This window comes from Myxocyprinus asiaticus, chromosome 8 (assembly GCF_019703515.2).
Source record: "Myxocyprinus asiaticus isolate MX2 ecotype Aquarium Trade chromosome 8, UBuf_Myxa_2, whole genome shotgun sequence".
NCBI lineage: Eukaryota > Metazoa > Chordata > Actinopteri > Cypriniformes > Catostomidae > Myxocyprinus > Myxocyprinus asiaticus.
Window position 1 is genome coordinate 6,518,091 of NC_059351.1, and position 21,454 is coordinate 6,539,544.

Genomic DNA, 21,454 nt, shown 5'->3' on the forward strand with positions numbered 1-21,454 from the left:
AGTTCTCAGACTGAAGGAGTTGAGAGAGAGAGAGAGAGAGAGAGAGAGGTGGGCAGAAGAGTGAACTCTGCTTTGTCAGCCTCTTAAAGGTCTGATTTGAGGGTGCAAGACAGAGAAAATTCAAGCTGTGAAGTCATTATGTCAGTCAATAGATTTTGAGTTAACACAGCCTGTGTGTGTCATTCTTTTGGTGGCAGTCCATTTACCACTGAGACCCAACAGGTGTAACCCTGCAACAACTACTTGGCTTCACCCTATAAAAATTCACAAATTATCCACAAGGCACTACGTGCTAATGTGTACGACATCTTGATCTCGTTTCAGCATGTCAAATTAAAGCCTGTCAAATTTAATTGCAGTTTGTGTTGCACAAAATGTAATGAATTCTAAAAAGCTTGAATGAAGGAAGCTTAAGAGTATTTACAGTATCTGTAATAAATTGGGGTGACAATTAATGACAAAATGTTATCGAAATGTTGTTCAGTGTTGATTCATATTCAATGTGTTGATTCATTAATTAAATTAATTATATATATACACAGTATATTTGCTGAAAAAGCCCTCAGATGAAGATAACTTAAAGGATTAGTTCACACAAAAATGAAAATTCTGTCATTATTTTCTAACTCTTGTGTCATTCCAATGCAACATGACAGTCTTTCTTCTGCAGAACACAAAAGGAGGTATGTTTAACAATGTCACGATCGCTGATTTACATATAATAGCAGTTAATAGTGACTCACATTAAAGCTTAAAAAAGCATTAAATGTGTCTTAAAAGTAGTCTGTGTGACTCGTGCATCATATTCTGAGTCTTCTGAAGGCATAGATCATTTTGTGTGATAAAGTCAAAATTTAAGTTGTAATTAATTCTCAAATCAAATTAAATCCTTGAACTCCCGTAAATAGTGCACAAATCAAATATGATGGCATGTCAATAAAAATCAAACCTCATTGGTGCACAATAATTATAATGATGGAATTTTCATTTTTGGGTGAACTATTCTTTTAAAACATTACATTATAGTGGAAGATGACTAAATGGTTGTTTGTTTCACTTCACTGAACATAAGCGTATTACTGTCCTATAGTCCACAGCAATCCATTTAGTAATCAATCTGTTTTAAGGGGCTGTTCACACAAATCACACTGTTGCGTTCCATCTGTGCTCTTTTTGTAATTGTTTGTCAATGTACACATGCAGACTGACATCTTTAGCTTTTGCGTCGTGCTGTTTTTTTTCCCCAGAATCTCACGCCATGAGCACTGTGTTCCTGTTATGAAGCCGAGACAATGTATTGAAACCAGATGCAGTTTATTGAACAACTCAAAGGTGGAACAAAGAAAACACGGGTTAAATCAAACTAAGAAGTAACAGAAGTATTAGATATCCAACTGAGCAATTACTCACAAGTAGAGTACTAAAAGCTGAACACACTAGATGAGGTCCAAACGAGACTAGACAAAGAGTATGAGAATGTGGTGAGACTTTATAGTGTTCCAGATGATGGCTTGATGGAGATCAGGTGTACGTAATTAGTACTCAGGAGAGTGAGATGGAACTGAGGGAGCAGAGGCTGACGAGGGCATGACAGTTCCATTCCTGTTTCTGCATTGATGACCATTCAGAAGAAGCCGTATATTTTGCAGAAAGAAAATATTTTGCAAACAGCATAGAAATCACAAATACTTAATTATAGTAGATGTTTTGCCAGTGCCTGATTTTTTGGAGGGCTCTTAAAAGCATGAAATTGACATACTGTATATTTTTCCGCTGACTTTGATGTCATTGCCAATATACATTCAGCGCCCCCCTCATTAAACATTTTCCTGTGGCTATGTTTGTCAACCATAATTAATTTATTCAACAATGAAAAGTGTCTGATAATTATTGAGATAAGTAAGTGGTATTGGCTGGTCATGCAATCTCATCATGGTGTTTTTTGTAGAATTAAACATATTTTTCTGTCTTCATGTCTACTGTGAGTAAACAACATTTTAAACATACTTGTCAAAAGCAATTGTCATTGCATTAGGTGTAATGGTTTTTTAAGTGGGTAAAATAATTGTAATGTATTTTTTACACAATGACAATAATATTTATAGTCAATATAATACAATATAGGAAAAGAAAAGATCTTAATGTGCTAAACACCGACAAGACTTTTGTATTTAATCCTAGACAAGTTTTCAAATTGTCCCAAGAACTGAGTGCAACGTTTCTTAGTTTTTATTTGCACCATATCATGTCAAATCATCCCATGAATTTGCTTGAAGGAATTGAACATGAGCAGGGGTCTCACCTTGGGAAATAGGTGACATCAGCGATCGACGAGACTTTATTGCCTGCTATGGTTGTCAATAAACAGCAGGGACCTCTTGACATTATGTTTCAAATAATCAACACCTCTTAAAAAAGTACCTGATGGCAGTGATCACTGACATAATTTCCTTTAAAGCTTTTAATAATGTTTCACAATGCCATTTAAAATGAGTTGCATAAAAAGTGCATTGAGCTTGAAACAATTGACAGGCATTCTTGTGAAATTCTGTGGCTCTCTTGATACTTTTTTGGGCAAATACAGACTGCAAATTTAGTATTTTTGATTCTTGACAGGTTTATATGGGGAAAAAAAGGACAATATCAAACAACAGACACATGAGCAATCTCCAACTAAACAAGAGAGCACAGGTAACACTTGAAGAAAGAGGGGAAACACAAGGAATAAGTAGGGAGTGCAATCAGAGTGAAGCAGGTGGAATGGGCGAGTAAATCATTGCCATGATCAGTGCCTCCCCGAGAATGATCAGTGTTCCCATGGAAACACGTGTGCCAGCTCCACCTGTGAGACACAAGGAAGAGAGAAAAACAAACAATAGTATGACCATGACAATAAGTCCTTATAAGTCATTATAAGCATTATTAGCATTTTCTAAAGAGCTTTATCAAATTCTACCATCAGCATTAACACCAAAACAACTGAATTGTTTTGATCATTGTTCTTTTATTGAAATTGAATACAATCATACTGATATGACTTCAGCACAGCATTCATCTCTTTAGATTCTCTCTTTAAGGATTCTTTGGATTTTTAGTCTCAAATATAGAAAAATAATAATTTTTATTGTGTCTTGATCTGATTGGAAAAAAACAACGCATATTTACTTATACCAGAGGTATAGTGTTGAGTGTAAATATGCAGGTTTCTCTCTTACATGCTAGCAGGGGTGTTTGGTGTGGTTTTTGGAGGAGACCCGGGGATCCCAAATGCTTTATATGTTGCCCTTTACGAGGATAAGATGCTCAGAGTGGAGGGGGATGTCAGGCTTAGCGCTGAGGTGTGTGTGTGTTTATTGCATATGGGCCAGCTGAATGTTAAGGTATGTGGCAAATGCTTCACTTTCTGCAGTTATATTTTTGTTCCAATCCTACCTGCACCACCCCACTGAGGAGGACAGTATGAAGGTCATTAGTTGTGTGTGTGTGTGTGTGTGTGTGTGTGTGTGTGTGTGTGTATGTGTGTGTGTGTGTGTATGTATGTGTCTCTTACAAAAATCCTGTCATAAGAGTTAAGACTCCTGTTCTGTTGAGACTTCACTGCCTTTATGTTTTGTGTCCCAGAGACCCCAATGATTTTTGCATAAAAATAATAGTAGTAATTTCAAAATTTACCAAGTATTTAAATATTTGTTTCCCTCCAAATACAGTACTTCTATGTATTTCTAAGACCTACTCAAAGCCTATTTGACTGCTATTGGTGAAGCACTGACTCTATGTAGTATCACAAAGTAGTCATTTAATTTAAGGAAATATAAATGTAATCCAGAATAGTAATGTTATTTCTGTTTGGGGTCAATTTGGCCCCAGCAAAATTATATTGTAGAAAATCTAAATATATAACAAGAATGAAGTGCTACAGTTTTTTTTTACCAATCAGAGCATCTTAGCATGTGAAAATTCAATGCATTTAGTCATGTTTATTACCTAGGGTCTCTGGAGGTCACTTGACGCCATGCAAGAAGCAGACGTGTGAGCGACGAGCTCTGCACACTTTGCTAAATTTTCAATGATTTTCATGTTATAATCTGGTGAACTTGATACACCCAGTTACGCAATTGCTCTTTGATGCAAAACATGGCAAAAAAGTCAAAATCCTCGGGCTCTGGAGACATTAAAAGACACTTACATGTTCAGGATGAAAGCAACGACAGGCCTACAGACTGGGGACTCGATTTAGATGGTGCGGCAGGAAAAGGAATCCAGTGTCAGTTGTCCAACATGTCGGTGATGCTGACAAAGATTCTTGCTGACTTGGAGGATCTCGCTGTAATACGTCGATCGATTACGGCGATGGAAATAAAATTCTCTGAGTTGGTTGCAAGAGTGTCAGATGTTGAGAAATGAATCGATTGTCTGGAATCTTCGGAGAGGGAATTAATCACTAATCTGCCCACGACCAAAGTTGATTTGGAACATCTCCTTGAAAAGCTTGAAGATCTTGAGAATAGAAGCCGCAGGAATAACATCAGAATTGTTGGAATTCCTGAGCATGAGGAGGGCAGAGATATGGTGAAATTCCTAGACGAGTTTTTCCCGAGTCTGCTCGACATAACAGGCCACAAGCTGGAAATCGAGCGAGCTCACAGAGTCCCAGCTCACAGATTTGCTGAGGGAGACAGGCCCCGATCGATTCTGGACAGATTTCTGAGATCATCCGAAAAAGATTTTGTGTTGCGCCAGGCGAGGAGCAAAGGGAAGCTTTCTTGGAAGAACCATAATATTTTCTTGTTCCTGGACTTTGCGAACTCGACAAGAGAGAAACGTGATCGGTTCAAGGAATGTAAGAAACTCTTACATCAGAAAAAGATCTCGTTTGCTCTGATGTTTCCGGCCAAACTGAGAATAGAAACGAAGGTCGGTCGCAAAGTATTTATATGTCCCAATAAGACAATGTCTTTTATAGAATCAATGTCTGAGTAAACCATTGGATGTTTCTCATGTGAGTGGGTCAACTCACTGTACTTACTCTTGAGGAAGCTGGGCGACATTTTGGTTTTTTTGCGTTGGCTCCACCGAGCAGCTGGAGCTTGTTTTGTGAATAACACTTTTCCTTAAAGAAACATTTGCATTGAAGTTCCTTAAAGAAACATTTGCATTGAAGTTCCCTGCCAGTTTGAGAGTGGACACTACGGATGACCGCAAAATATCTACATGCTCACACAAAGGATGTCTTTTATAAAGCTGACGGTTTGTGTAAGTCATGGTATATACTTTTATGCGGCCTCTGAGTGAATTGACTCGATCACCCGTGGAACCGGGATGCCGGTTTTGTTTCTTTGGCATATTGAATAACATACCTTTGGAACAGCTGTGGATTAATCTGTTTGTTCTTCGTGCTTATTCCTCCTGCTGACTGTAGTTTGTTTTTTGTTTTTTTACGGGACATTGGAATGATTACGTCATCCGCTGGCTCACAGAACACTCGTTTGTCTGTCTGAGGAATCTGATCGGTTTTTTATCGGCTGGAATTTGTTTTGTGGAAGATCACACCTTTGAGACAGTTCTGTGAATGATTCTACACATCCTTTGTGTTCATTCTTCCTATTTGCTGGGGTTTATTTTACAAAGTATTTTGTGTTATGTAATTTTGCCTCACAATTTTGTGAGGCAAAATTGAGCAATCCGATGGCAAATTTGTCGTGGGGACTTGTGGGCGTTTGTCGCCGGTTGGCGCTTTCGTGCGCGGGGTTAATGTGCACGTTTTTCTTTTTTCTGTTTGTTTTGTTCGGGGGGAAGTTCGGGGTTTGATTGTTTCACTAATGGGGAATGTGGTCTGTATAATTTTATTTTTGACACACAATTTATATTTTCTACTATATCGAAATGTCAAATGTTAATATGAGTGTACTATCTCTCTCCACATGGAATGTGAATGGGTTGGGGCACCCCATAAAAAGAAGGAAGGTTATTACTGTTATAAGGTTATTATAACGTAAGAAATATGATATAGTGTTTCTTCAAGAAACACATCTCTCCCTGCAGGAAGCGGAAAAAATTGGGAAGATATGGGGTGGACATGTTTTTTTTAGTGCTGGCTCAAGTAAGAGCAAAGGAGTCATTATATTGATTAATAAACATCTACAATTCAAATTTCTCAAACAGACTAAAGATAAATTAGGAAGAGTAATTATTGTTTTAGCTGAAATTCAAGGGCAAAGTTTGATTTTGGCTAATATTTACACACCTAACGCTGATGATCAGGGCTTTTTTATAGATCTTGAAGGGATGTTGCAAGCCGCTGGCACCCCTCATGATATAATATTGGGAGGAGACTTTAATCTTTTGATGGATTCAGTCCTTGATCACAGTGAAACAAAAGTGTGTAAACACTTTTGACAGCGGGAGGTGTGGCGCATAAGCTTCTGCTTTATGCAGAAGATATTTTATTATTTGTCTCTGAACCTACTAGATCTATGCCTTGCCTCCACAGAATTATTAATTCCTTTTCCAAGTTCTCAGGATACAAAGTCAATTGGTCTAAATCCAAAGCTTTGGCACTGACAGCGTACTGTCCAGAAACGGCTTTCCAGCCGGGCGCCTTCCAGTGGCCCAAACAGGGCATTAATTATTTGGAGATTTTATTCCCAGCAAATTTGTCTGATTTAGTTAGAGTTAATTTTGACCCTTTAATAAAAAGGTTTTCGAGCGATGTGGCAGGTGGGCTTCATTACATTTATCGATGATTGGGAAGGTTAATGTTATTAAAATGAATTGTATTCCAAAATTCAACTACCTGCTTCAGTCTCTCCCTGTAGATGTCCCCCTCTCTTATTTCAAGCAATTTGATAGCATAGCAAAGTCCTTTATTTGGAATGGTAAGCGCCCCAGGTTAAATTTCAATAAGTTGCATAGGCCAGTTGACAATGGTGGGTTAGGTCTACCCAAGATTTTGTTTTATTATTATGCGTTCGGTCTTAACACATTTGGCTCATTGGTCGCTTCCACCTGAGAGAGCCCCCCCCGGTTTTGTATTGAAAAGGAAGTTCTTGCCCCTATCTCGCCACTGCAAAGCCTCTCAATCAAACTAGCTGGAGAGGTTATGTCGCACCCCGTTATTTTGCATTTGCACTTGATATGGACAAAAGTATCCAGAGTGTTTTACTCGGATATTTATTTAAACGCAGCCTCGAGCATATGGCTGAACCCTAAACTATGTATTAATAAGTCCCCTTTTTGTTGGTCAGATTGGATTGTGAGGTGGGTTAATGCACTTGGTGACCTATATGAGGGTGGAGTATTGAGACCTTTTGAAAATTTGGTTCAACATTTTGGCATTCCCAGATCTCAGTTTTATAAGTATTTACAGCTTCGCCACCTACTCTGCACTATTTTTGGGAGTGGCATGCACCCCCCTAAAGCGGCAGGTGCTTTACGAGAGGTGATTGCTGCTTTTGGAAAAGGCCATGAAGCATCAGTGTATTACTCCCTACTAATTCAGAGTCTGGGGGATGGAGCCTTATCTTCTCTCAAGAGAGTATGGGAAAAAGATTTGAATTTGGTATTGGAGGATGGAGTGTGGACTAAGATTCTTAAAAATGTCAAGTCTGTATCTAGAGATGCAAGGGTTCACCTTTTGCAATTTAAGATTTTACACAGATTTTATTGGACCCCCTCTAGATTATATAGGCTTTGTCTTAAAGCACACCCACTTGCTGGCGATGCCAGTCAGAAGTTGGAGACACTACCCATGTCTTTTGGGGGTGTGTTAAGATCCAGGAGTTTTGGTTGAGGGTTCAGAGGTATTTGTGTGATGTTTTGAACACTCAGGTTTTGCTTTGTCCCAGACTCTGTATTTTGGGTGATGGGGCGGTCAGGCATTTAGGGGATACTCACATAAAAAATTGGGTTCTGACCAGTCTCATGATCGGCAGGCAAGTAATTTTAAGGGGTTGGAAGTCAAGTGGAGCACCCTATTTTTTCGGAGTGGTGTGTGGAAATGGGGAGGGTAGCTGCATTTGAAGAGGTGGTAAGTAGAAGGCTGGGGTTTAGGGACTTATTTGCTAAAAAATGGGGCAAATATTTAGTTTTTTGGGGGGACTCTTGGGGAGGGGATGTGGAGAGTTTAGTTTAGTTTAATCATGTATGTTTATTATTATTTTATTTATTTATTTGTGTGTGTGTGTGTATATAATTTTATTTTATATTTTTATTTTTATTTTTTTTGGATTGTGTGTGTGTTATGTGAGACCACAGGGGTGTTCGTTAGGGGTCAGTGTGGGATTGTATTAGTAGGGTTTAAATGTAAAATGTTGATTCTTTATATGTGTTGAGTTTTTTCCACTGTCATGTGCATATGAATCAATAAAAATGTTAATTACAAAAAATACCTAGGGTCTCTAAAACCCCAAATGCTGTGTGTAATGCTTGTAATTTTTTTTTTAGTTTTCTTAAGACTAGTAAAATTCATGTAGTATCAACCTGAAAAAGATATGAAAAAGGTTATTGGAGACTCTGAGACCCCAAACAGTACATGAGGGTTAAGACCGTTCATGAAGTGGAATGTTTGTAGATTTAAATCAATAAGTAAATCAAGCATTGGTTTTAAAGTCAGAATTTATCATGAAATGACACTTCGAGACAGACACCTTCTTATCTCACCAATTTGATTCTTTGAATGCACATGCAGATTTGATTAGAATTGCGTGTTCCCATGTTGATTGGACAGGGCATATAGAGTAAAATGTCAAAAGAATTAATGCCAATCTCAGTCGAACAAGTACAAATTTTGAAAGGCTACAGTGAATTTCAGGACCTTATAAAAGTGAAAGGAAACGCCACCAAATTAATAATAATAATAATGATAATACATTATTATTATTATTAATAATAATAAACACCACAATAAACACCATAATAATAATAATAATAATATAAATACTAAATGTAAATGATTATATATATATATATATATATATATATATATATATATATATATATATATATATATATATATATATATATCACAGGGTATATGATTTAGGGCCATATAGCACGATTGCGAGTGTGATATTGCTTATATACAACAGTTCAATGAACAAGTTTTAAATTTTAAATTTAACATTTTAAAAAAGTACGGTCATAAAAATGCATTTGTGCATGGAACTACTTTATTACGCAGTGGATCAGAATCTGCTGTTGCTGGTTCAAACCAAATAATGCGTCCAAGCCTCCATTAGTAATTCAGAAATTTAACTTCAGAAATAGTATCACGGCTTGTGCTGTTTCTAACAAGTTATTGGATAAGCAAGGATGGATGGATGTGTGTGTGTGTGTGTGAGTGAGAGAGAGAGAGAGAGAGAGAGAGAGAGAGACAGAGCATGTGCGATCAACTGTTGCCACTCCCAAGCAGAGATGCTGTCAGCTTTCTGAAGATCAGCTTTCTCAGTGGAAAAGTAGCGGTCCAAGCGGGGGTAATTCTACCTATTTTGCGGCAGCCGGTGCACAAGAGTCGATCACTATAGAGATCGCAATGTCCTCCATTTTAAACAGTGTGTCCACTCCAATGTAAAAAGTCAGTAAAAGAGTAAAAGAGGTAAGCGTCTTCAGTTTGTGTAATTAATCAGTCTGTTGTGTCTCTCAGCTGTGATGAGCCGTTATGCTGAATTTGTTCATTTAAAGCCGTTTAAAGCTATTTGATAGCTTTAGTAGTAATAATACAAGCTATCATATAGTGCTGTATTTAAACACTGGCTGACGTGGATTCACTTCACCTCAACTAACTGGCTCATATTACACATAAAAATGATCTTTTGCCTCCACCTGCTGGCTAACATATGTAATGTCAAAAAAATACATGAAAAAAAAAAAAAAAAAAAAAAAAAAAAAAGACAAACCGTAGCTCTTAACACATCTGCACTGCTCTTACACTTTAGTTTAGAATGGCACGAACACAAGCGGAGTGCTGATGGAATGTCTCTCGTCCAATCAGATTTGAGAACCGGAACTAACTAATTGTATATGTATATATACATATATATATATATATATATATATATATATATATATGGTATATATATATATATATATATATGTTGGGCCTCATGTATTCAGATAGAAGACAAAAGCAGGCCTAAACCAGTCGTAAAACCTAACTGAGGCCCACATACACAGTCATAAATCTTACTGATAATAACCACGCCAAAATCAAACAAAGGGAGTCCAAAACAGACTACAAATCCCATGAAGCCTTGCTCACTAAAGGATCGAACTCTCAACTCCTATTGGATGAGGCACACAAAAGAACGGCCCTCAACCATGACGTCATCAGGAGAAAAAATAACTCTGAGATGCTTCCGGGATTTGCTTCCAGCATCTTTGCTCACCGTGTGTAGACGCAGCTCATCGCTGCTCTCAGGTGTAGCCTCGTGGCACAAGGAAGTAACGTCCGACTTGAAACTGTGGCCATACAATCTCCATCTCGCTGGACAAGTTTAGATTACTCTGTGTTCCACTGAACACTCTAACGGATCCGAAGGAGACTGCCGAGAAATCCATATCTTCATCCGTTTGCCTGCAGAAGTGAAGAGAAAAGATTTCTTTTCCATCTTCAATCAAGTCGACGTCGCTGATTTCTCCACCAGCCCGCCGAGAATCAGCAGCCGTACCGCCCGCCGACAGAGCGAGGAAATGGCCTCCCGTCATCACCCGAGCCTTGAGGAACCGAGTCAGAGTTAAAGGATGGATGAACACACATTCTACGTCCTCATACGATTCAAGTAAGAGGTTTATGTCTGGGCAGGGATAGAATATTATAGTGTGTTATTCTTGTGTATCAAGGTTATTGCTTGTACAGTTTACGGACCGCCGAGTCCGCTCATTGTGGCTAATACTCAAGGTATTTAATTATCACGAATGAGATCTGCTGTGTTGTAGTCCAACCACATTGGACTGATGTGCATTTCCACCATTGCGGGTGAGACCGGCACACTGAGTTTATCCATTAAAAAATCAAAGACCGCGGGACAGTTTACGAGCCGTCCACCGCGTCTCTGAGTGATAAACTAACAGCTGCTTTCTCTCCCACGATCGCGAAATCGGCTTTGGGGCCGTCACTTTATTCTCTCTCTCTCTCTCTCTCTCTCGTACTAACCACACACACACATGCGCGACCCCTCACAAACATTCTCGCACACATTTTTGGCTAGTAGATAGCTTCGTGATAAAGCTCAGCTTTGTCCCTAAGCTATTGTACAAGCGGATACACGCGGTAAACTGGCATACGCCATTGACTGGTTTCTCTCCGCCCACATTCACGGCCATATTCTCTGGCCGGAAGTCTCGTGTGACATACTCTCCACGAGAGTCACGTCAGCCATTTTGTGCGTGTCCCTCCTTACACACACACACACACACACACACACACATACACACACTCTCTCTCTCTCTCTCACACACACCCTCATGTGTTATAGGATTATTTTGATTTCCATATCTAATCATATCACTGTTTAGTTTGTAGTTGGAAGTTGGAAGTTTATTGACTGCATTGTATTAATTATTAATTGATATTACTGCATAAATAAACTTTGTTATATTTCAAAGAGAAGTGTTTTGGTTTGTTTTGCATACACCTGTGTCACATGCTGACAGGATGTCAGTGCTCGGATTCAAGCCTTCTTTCATTGTTTTTTTTTTCCCGAACATCGATTTTCTTCGGATGTCGTTTTCCTAAGAAAACAATCTAATATTGAGACTGTTATACTATCTGGTTATTAGTCCCTGATTCCAGGGTGGTGCCCCGGCAATATTAATCCTTATTAATATTCAATTGATTTTTGATAATTGATAATTATCTTTGATGATTGTTGAATTTGAAGGATCAATAAGCTAGTGTTAATTTTAATTAATGTTTCATCGATGTTAATGATTAGTGATTATCTTTGATAATTGTTGATTTAAAGGATAAAAAAATGCTAACATTGATTCTCATCAATGTTCTGTTGATTTTATTGCTAATAACCAAACCTGCATTTACCGCACTACATTTACTGGAGCCCCATATGAGGTTTTAATGACTTAGATTCAATTAATTAATTTAAATATTAATTAATAACTAAAGAAATAATTACCAATTATTTCTGATAGTAACACCGATCTAAACAACCAGTAAAGCCCTACATATATATATATATATATATATATTATACACACACAGTGGCCTCCACTAATATTGGCACACTTGGTAAATATGAGCAAAGAAGGCTGTAAAAAATATGTCTTTATTGTTTATAATTTATTTGTATATTTCAATTTCAGAGCCAGCTTTTCATTGAAAATACTGGCCCACAATCTGTCCCTTGCAGCTCTGTGCTGAGTTGCAGTGGCAGACAGCACTCTTTACTTAGTTCTCTGCATCTCTGTATTCAAAGCTATTCACGGCCTTGCCTCTCACCATCTGTCTGAGTTACTACATTCATACACTCCTGCACAGACTCTCAGGTCTTCTTTCTCTGGTTTACCAGCTGTCCCATGGCTTATTTTATATCCTTCATGAGTGGTAGATCTTTCAGTGTTATGGATCTAGAATTCTGGAACTGCACTATGCTGTGCCTAAATCATTCCTAAATCAAACTAGCTTAAAGGAAAAGTTCGCCTAAAACTGAAAATTCTGTCATAATTTACCCTCATGTCATTCTGAACCCACATGTCTTTCTTTCTTCTGTGGAACCAAAAGGAAATAATTTCATGAATGTCCTGATTTGTTGTCTGATATCATTGCAATGGCTGTACATAGAGACTCACATTAATGCTTAAAAAGTGTCATAGAAGTAGTCCATTTGATTTATGATTCATAATCCAAGTCTTCTGAAGACATACAGACATTTTGTATGATGAACAGACCATCATTTACATTATTATGATTTGATTTGAGAGTGAAGAACAAAGTCCATTAGCATCACTGAAATCCAATATGGTGACTATGTCTATAACATCAAACCTCACTGGTTCTTATGCATCTTGTAACTAAATGTCATGACCTCATGTTGCAACCTCACTGGTTCTTGCGACATGACATCATGATGTTTGGCCATGAGATGGCCAAAAACTATTGAGGTTTGATGTTAGTAATGTGTCTAATGACAGAATTTAAATTTTTCGCTGAACTATTGCTTTACAATGATGCCTATGGAGGCAGTGCACTATAGGCTTTAGAACAGAGCATATGCGTTTTGTGCCTGTGTGATAATTTCATGTTTTTGTGCTTATGATTGGCACTACTGTATATAGATAAACACATTAAACAACTTCAATGTCTACATTTTGAGAAAAATAGAAATATCAGAGACTTAGGGTGACAGAAAGGAGTAGAAAGCCTATAAAGTTTTTCTGTTGTTGCTAGAATCTGGCTCACACCCAATCTTAGTCTCATTCATTGTGTGCATTACACAAACAGTGTGATCACGATTCAGCCCCTGCTTTTTATAAATATGACCCCTGAAGCTTGAGACCTCTCACATGAACACTTCTGTGTGGTCAGATAAGCATGACAGTCCTGTGATCCAGTGAGCAACAGAAGGAGAATGAGAGAGATTGTTGCAGAAGTAATTTAAAAAGACAAAGAAAAAAAGCAGAAAACAAGTCAAGAGAAATAATGAGTGGCAGGTTATAAAAATGAATAAGAAATGAAAGAGTGAAAGAGAAAAGCAAAAAGCTGGATAAGGATGAACGAACCGACAGACCCTGTTTGTGTGTGTGTCTGAGAGATAGAGAGAAAATCTGTGTGGGTGTGTATGTGAACTGGAGAGAAAGAACACCAGAGGTACAATCTAAGAATAAGACCTGGCGTGTTGTCTACTGTTGGTAGGCTTCATTGCCTGGCTGACATATTTGGTACCGGACGAGAGGACATTCATATGTCAGCACACTTTCCCTCTCACACATCAAAACCAGTGCAGCACCACAGTCTGTAACCTACTGCTCTCTAGTTATGTCCTCTGTATGGACAACACATACAGTGGTGTGAAAAAGTGTTTGCCCCCTTCCTGATTTCTTATTTTTTTGCATGTTTGTCACACTTAAATGTTTCAGATCATCAAACAAGTTTAAATATTAGTCAAAGATAACACAAGTAAACACAAAATGCAGTTTTTAAATGAAGGTTGTTATTATTAAGGGAAAACAAAATCCGAACCTACATGGCCCTGTGTGAAAAAGTGTTTGCCCCACCTGTTAAAACATAACTGTGGTTTATCACACCTGAGTTCAATTTCTCTAGCCACAGTTTCACAATTTCTCAGGCCTGATTACTGCCACACCTGTTCTCAATCAAGAAATCACTTAAATAGGACCTGCCTGACAAAGTGAAGTAGACCAAAAGATCTTCAAAAGCTAGACATCATGCCGAGATCCAAAGAAATTCAGGAACAAATGAGAAAAAGTAATTGAGATCTATCAGTCTGGAAAAGGTTATAAAGCCATTTCTAAAGCATTGGGACTCCAGAGAACCACAGTGAGAGCCATTATCCACAAATGGCGAAAACATGGAACAGTGGTGAACCTTCCCAGGAGTGGCCGGCCGACCACAATTACCCCAAGAGCGCAGCGACGACTCATCCAAGAGGTCACAAAAGACCCCACAACAACATCCAAAGAACTGCAGGCCTCACTTGCCTCAGTTAAGGTCAGTGTTCATGACTCCACCATAAGAAAGAGACTGGGCAAAAATGGCCTGCATGGCATAGTTCCAAGACGAAAACCACTGCTGAGCAAAAAGAACATTAAGGCTCGTCTCATTTTTGCCAGAAAACATCTTGATGATCCCCAAGACTTTTGGGAAAATACTCTGTGGACTGACAAGACAAAAGTTGAACTTTTTGGAAGGTGTGTGTCCCATTACATCTGGCGTAAAAGTAACACTGCATTTCAGAAAAAGAACGTCATACCAACAGTAAAATATGGTGGTGGTAGTGTGATGGTCTGGGGCTGTTTTGCTGCTTCAGGACCTGGAAGACTTGCTGTGATAAATGGAACCATGAATTCTGCTGTCTACCAAAAAATCCTGAAGGAGAATGTCCGGCCATCTGTTCGTGACCTCAAGCTGAAGCGAACTTGGGTTCTGCAGCAGGACAATGATCCAAAACACACCAGCAAGTCCACCTCTGAATGGCTGAAGAAAAACAAAATGAAGACTTTGGAGTGGCCTAGTCAAAGTCCTGACCTGAATCCTATTGAGATACTGTGGCATGACCTTAAAAAAGGCAGTTCATGCTCGAAAACCCTCCAATGTGGCTGAATTACAACAATTCTGCAAAGATGAGTGGGCCAAAATTCCTCCACAGCGCTGTAAAAGACTCATTGCAAGTTATCACAAACACTTGATTGCAGTTGTTGCTGCTAAGGGTGGCCCAACCAGTTATTAGATTTAGGGGGCAATCACTTTTTCACACAGGGCCATGTAGGTTTGGATTTTGTTTTCCCTTAATAATAACAACCTTCATTTAAAAACTGCATTTTGTGTTTACTTGTGTTATCTTTGACTAATATTTAAACTTGTTTGATGATCTGAAACATTTAAGTGTGACAAACATGCAAAAAAATAAGAAATCAGGAAGGGGGCAAACACTTTTTCACACCACTGTAGGCTCAGACTTTGCAAAGCATTTAGCACATGCTAATGCTCTGGGCACATGCCATTTTGCCAACATGTTCACTAACTGGAGCTCAACTTCTCAATCAGCCAATGGCCATTTTCCCTTTTTAGAATAGGTGTTAAATTTGTCTATCTGATAATTGCACAGGAAAATTCATTTGACTGAATACATTGATCTTGTTTGTTTTCTGTAACGGGGATCGGGAAAGGAGGAAGCAGGAACTGGATTAACAATCAAAAAGACTTGGGGGCCTGGGTAGTTCAGTGAGTATTGACGCTGACTACCACCCCTGGAGTCGCGAGTTCGAATCCAGGGCGTGCTGAGTGACCCCAGCCAGGTCTCCTAAGCAATCAAATTGGCCCGGTTGCTAGGGAGGGTAGAGTCACATGGGGTAAACTTCTCGTGGTCACTATAATGTGGTTCTCACTCTCGGTGGGGCGCGTGGTGAGTTGTGCGTGGATGCCACGGAGAATAGCATGGGCCTCCACATGCGTTACATCTCCGCGGTGACACGCTCAACAAGCCACATGATAAGATGCGCGGATTGACGGTCTCAGACGCGGAGGCTACTGAGATTTGTCCTCTGCTACCCGGATTGAGGCGAGTCACTACGCCACCACGAGGACTTAGAGCGCCTTGGGAATTGGGCATTCCAAATTGGGGAGAAAAAGGGAGAAAAAAAAACAATCAAAAAGACTTTAATAAACACTGACGAAGACTTAACATAAATAAAAGCGCACAGACAATACACTGCTGCGTGCATCTCTCTCTCTGGTGTCCCAGGCTCCTCCTTTTATCTCTCTCCCACTGATTGGGCAACTCAGCACTGGGCATGAATTCTCTCGGCCTGGCCACGCCCTCCTCCTCATCACATACCCCCACCGCCCGATTCAGGCCGGGGAAACCTCTGGACTGACTTACTCCCCCCCTCCCTTCCTGGAGGGGAGGAGTTGCCCCTTTGACCATTCCGTCACCGGCTGGTCTTCCCTGCCTCCAAGGTACCTGGGTAGGATGAGGGGAGGTGAGGGGAGAGAGAAAGATAGTGGGAGAGACAAAGTGAGGGAGAGAGAAAAAAAAAAAATATCCGGTTCCCGACCACGCCGCCATTCGGTCCTCGGCCAGCTGGGCAGCGGTCCTCTGTGACGCCGGGCAACGGCACTGAACCTCGCCTCCTAGCGGATGGCAACGAGCTCTCCCACCTCCCGGCAGACGTCAGTGGCTGCTCCACCTCCCGACGGATGGCGGCGAGCTCCCCCCCCCGGCGGATGACAGCGGCTCCTTTGTCTCCTGGCAGATGGCAGCAGGTTCCTCTGCTTCAGGCAAACCACTCCAGCACCACCGCATCACACCTCCTCGCCGTCGTAATCCCTGTCTGTGGCAAGGGCTCTCCAACAGTGCGTCCTCCTCCAGTCCTGAGTTTTGCCACCAGTGTAACAGGGATCGGGAAAGGAGGAAGCAGGAACCGGATTAACAATCAAAAAGACTTTAATAAACACTGATGAAGACTTAACATAAATAAAAGCGCACACACAAAACACTGCTGCGTGCATCTCTCTCTCTCTCTCTCTCTCTCTCTCTCTCTCTCTCTGGGGTCCCCGGCTCCTCATTTTATCTCTCCTGCTGATTTGGCAACTCGGCACCGGGCATGAATCCTCTCAGCCCGGCCACGCCCTCCTCCTCGTCACACTTTCAAACAAGAATAAATCTGTTATCAGCATATTATTGCAGCCTTTGTGCAGAAGAGATCGATTTTGCTCACTGGCACATTGTGCTCAAATTAAACACGCCAAAAATAGAGTAGCATTTGATTTATTTATAAACTTTTGGGCATTTTCATGCTGTTTTATTTATATTGACAGTATAGAAAGACAAATGGTAGTACATTTTTGTTTGTTTATCTTTCATTTTCCAGTTTTATTTTTTGTGTTCCTTGCAAATTATTAGGCAATATATTATATCTTCTTCAGTCATGCCAATAAAGCACATTTGAATTGAATTGGATGAAATTGAACAGAGGTAGGCATTTCCATTTATTCATTTAGCAGATGCTTTTATCAAAAGTAACTTATAAAATGAGGAAGGATACAACATAAGTGATTTATTTCAAAGGTGAAGTGTGTAATTTCTGTGCTGCAAGTGGCACCAAACGGAATTACAAAAATAAAGTATGTTTTCAAACAACCTTTGCCAACACCCCTTAGACTCTTCATGCCCTTTCGCACTCTCTGATTCCCTATGAATACTAAATAAAAGGTGATAAACGTTTAACGTCGTAATAAACAAGACAACTATATAACATAAACACACCGGACAGAAAGCGTTAGAGAGGAATCGGCTTGTCTGATAAAGGGACACGAGCAGTGCCAAACAAACGAAATAAACAAAATACACTCTAGCTATACATAAACCCTCTAAACTGACTACAAAACAAAAGAGTAAAAGAAAAGATCTTCAGTGTCCGAGACACCCTGTCTAAACGACTCTTTCTAGCCAAACACAAAACATACAGCATGTGGCACTCACTCCTAAATTAATGTGTCTAAACATTTGCGAAAACCTGCATGTGTGCACAATGTATGTCACGTGACCTTCTTACCTGTCCACTTTCCCCAGTGTAACAAAAATAAAGAAAATACATAACCAAATAACAAATAATAATGAAGAGGGATAAGAAAAACAGGACAGAGAATGTTCAATATCAAACTGTGGCAAGGAAGAGGGCGGGACCAGGCCGTGATGATGCACACCCGGCCCCTAATCAGGCTAATCAAGCCGATGAGAGGGATAAAGGCCACCGGAGGCTGCAGTTCGAGAGAGAGAGAGCTACAGGCAGCTGCCCTGTATGCGTTTGTGTTTATGTTTGTGTCTTTTTGTTAATCATTAAATCATTATTTATATTGTCAAGCCTGTTCTCGCCTCCTCCTTTCCATTTTACCCTGTTACATTAGTGCCGAAGCCCGGGAAGGAGGAAGGATGCGCCATAGTAGAGTCCTCGCCACTACCATCCACCCCAAAGGAGTAGCCACGGCCATCCGTCGGGGGACTGAGGAGCCCGGCCACCTGAAAATGGAGGAAGGACCGCCAACCATGAGGGGAGGCCGCTGAAACACGGTGGGGTCAAAGAGAAGTCTGCCGTCCACGAGCGGGGAGGGGCTCACTGCCGACCGCCTGGAGTGGGAGAACCACTGCCAGGTGTGGAGGAGACCCCTACCATCCACCAAAACGCGGCAGGGCATTCCATCTGCCAGGGGCCGGAGGGCTGCCTCCGATCCACCCAGGGAGGTGCGGCTGTCATCCACTGGAGGGTGGAGGAGTGACCGAGGATCAGGCTATGGTGTATCAGAGAACTGGCGAGTATGTTTTTTTTTTCCTCGCTCTCTCCTCTCTCTCTCTCTCCCACTCTCGCTCTGTGTTGGCCTTTTCCCTCCCCTTGTCTCCCTCCCAGATCCAAGAAGGCGGGTCCAGAAGGGCACGATCCCAGAAGGGGGGGGGATGATGCCGGGGGCTCCCCGGCCTGAAGGAAAGGAGGGAGGAGTGTGGCAAGGAGGTGGGTGGGGTCGGGCCGTGATGATGTACGCTCCAGCCCCTAATCAGGCTAATCAAGCCGACGAGAGGGATAAAGGCCGCCGGAGGCTGCAGTTCGAGAGAGAGAGAGAGCTACAGGCAGCTGCCTATATGCATTTGTGTTTATGTTTGTGTCTTTTTGTTAATCATTAAATCGTTATTTATATTGTCAAACCCGTTCTGGCCTCCTCATTTCCATTTTACCCTGTTACACAAACAAAAATGAACTGATTGATTTCTTTGCAAAAATGAACAGATAGAGTACAGTAACACAGCCGGAGCTCGCGCAAAGGGTTTTGATGGGGTTTTAAAGTCGGTGGTCTATGGCAATTGGTGGAGGAGATGATAAAATCAGAGGGGACTTCAATGGAAACAACCAATGGGAGATGTCTGGTAACAGAATAAGGAAAGCCAGAGACAGCGCTGAACGACACACACATCTCATATAGACACATGCAGGAAAGTAACAGCTATTAAACTCATGATTTGAGTGAAAGTAAATAAAACGCATAGTTGTTGTAGTGTCTCTAGTGTTCCATTCACCTCAAAACTGCAGGGAATTGTTCCTGGAGACACCTCTAACAAGTTTAGCAAAAATGTATTTAGAGTCATGTTTTCACTATGAGACCAGTTTGAAATTAAAGTGCGGTAAGCCTATGATTTTAATGAATTCATCCATAAAGTTTATAAATTTGCAGAGAGAAGAAAATACTAGGCACGCCTCTGGTATGTGTTTCCCTATGACGACACGTGTCACGAGCCACTCTACGTCAGTGCAGGAATGTTTTTTTTTTTAAATTAATTTAAATAAATTCTCTCGATTTATTTAGCCAATCCATGTTTTATTTTGCGCTTTGGAGAATGATATCATTGTAGATAGGAAAAGCATGTTCTGTCAATAAAATACAGGAAATAAAATTAGGCCTTTGTGATCAAAACAGTCAAAACATCCAAGTAGTTTATCGTATATCACAATTATAAAAAAACAGGCTAATATTTAACATGGTGGGGCAGATAAATAGGAAATGAGACTTGTTATTTGAGGAAATAATATTATTTATTACTAGACTGACTTTGTTGCATTTTTTTAATACCAACATTTTGATATATGTCCTCCTTGTAGTATGTCCCTACCAACTTTCAAACCAAACCAACAGCCTTGAAAGAGCATTACAATAATTGGCAGAATGATAATGATAGGCAGAACAGAAATGATAGTGAGAACAGTGGGTAGCAGGGTCTGTAAATGTTGCAAGCCAGGTCTGAACTTGTGGTGTCTGCATGAGCACCATGGCTTAATATGTCATAGCATGTTCACTTACTGCTAGGCTCTGTCTTGGACCTGATTTAATTTTGTATTGATGTGATTAAAGGATGTTGCTTGGCTTGAATGTTTTTATAGATTTTTAAATTTAAAAGATTTTTATGAGATTTATGATGAACTTGAAGTCTTTGAAATGGACACATTATCATTGTGATTCCTACAGTATGTCACAATTCAATATATCACAGTGCATCTCAATATCATAATTGGATTGCGATTCAAACAGCAGCAAACATGTGAGAGTGACCTAGCATGTCCGTGAGAGAAAGGGTGAATCTGCGAGTTCAGTTTCAATCTCTCTCATGCCACATAGGATCTAAAGTATTAATACATTATTATGAGAAAAAAAATATACTGTATATACTGTATATATATATAGGAGCAAGAGTGTGTTATGGCCCTACATCAGCACTGTTGTGATTAGGCCACAGGCTAAGTGCCACAAGTAATCACAGCAGTGCTGATGTAGTGCCAAATAGCACAATTACGAGTGTGATATTGCTTATATACAACATTTCAATGAACAAGTAAATTTAAAAAATGAGGAAAAACTGAGTACGGTTACAAAAAACTTATTTGTGCATGAAACTACTTTCTTACGTGACAGATCAGAATCTGCCATTGCTAGTTCAAACCAAATTATGCATCCAAGCCTCCTTTAGTAATAAAATTAAAAAATTTCACTTTAGAACAAGTATCACACCTTGGGCTGTTTCTGTCAAGTTATTGGAGAAAAATAGGATGTGTGTGTGTGTGTGTGTGTGTGTGTGTGTGTGTGTGTGTGTGTGTGAGAGAGAGAGAGAGAGAGAGAGAGAGAGAGAGAGAGAGAGAGAGAGAGAGAGAGAGAGAGAGAGAGAGAGATATGGAGCGGGTGCGATTACCTGAGTCTGTCATGACTGTTGTGTTAGTCAGCTTT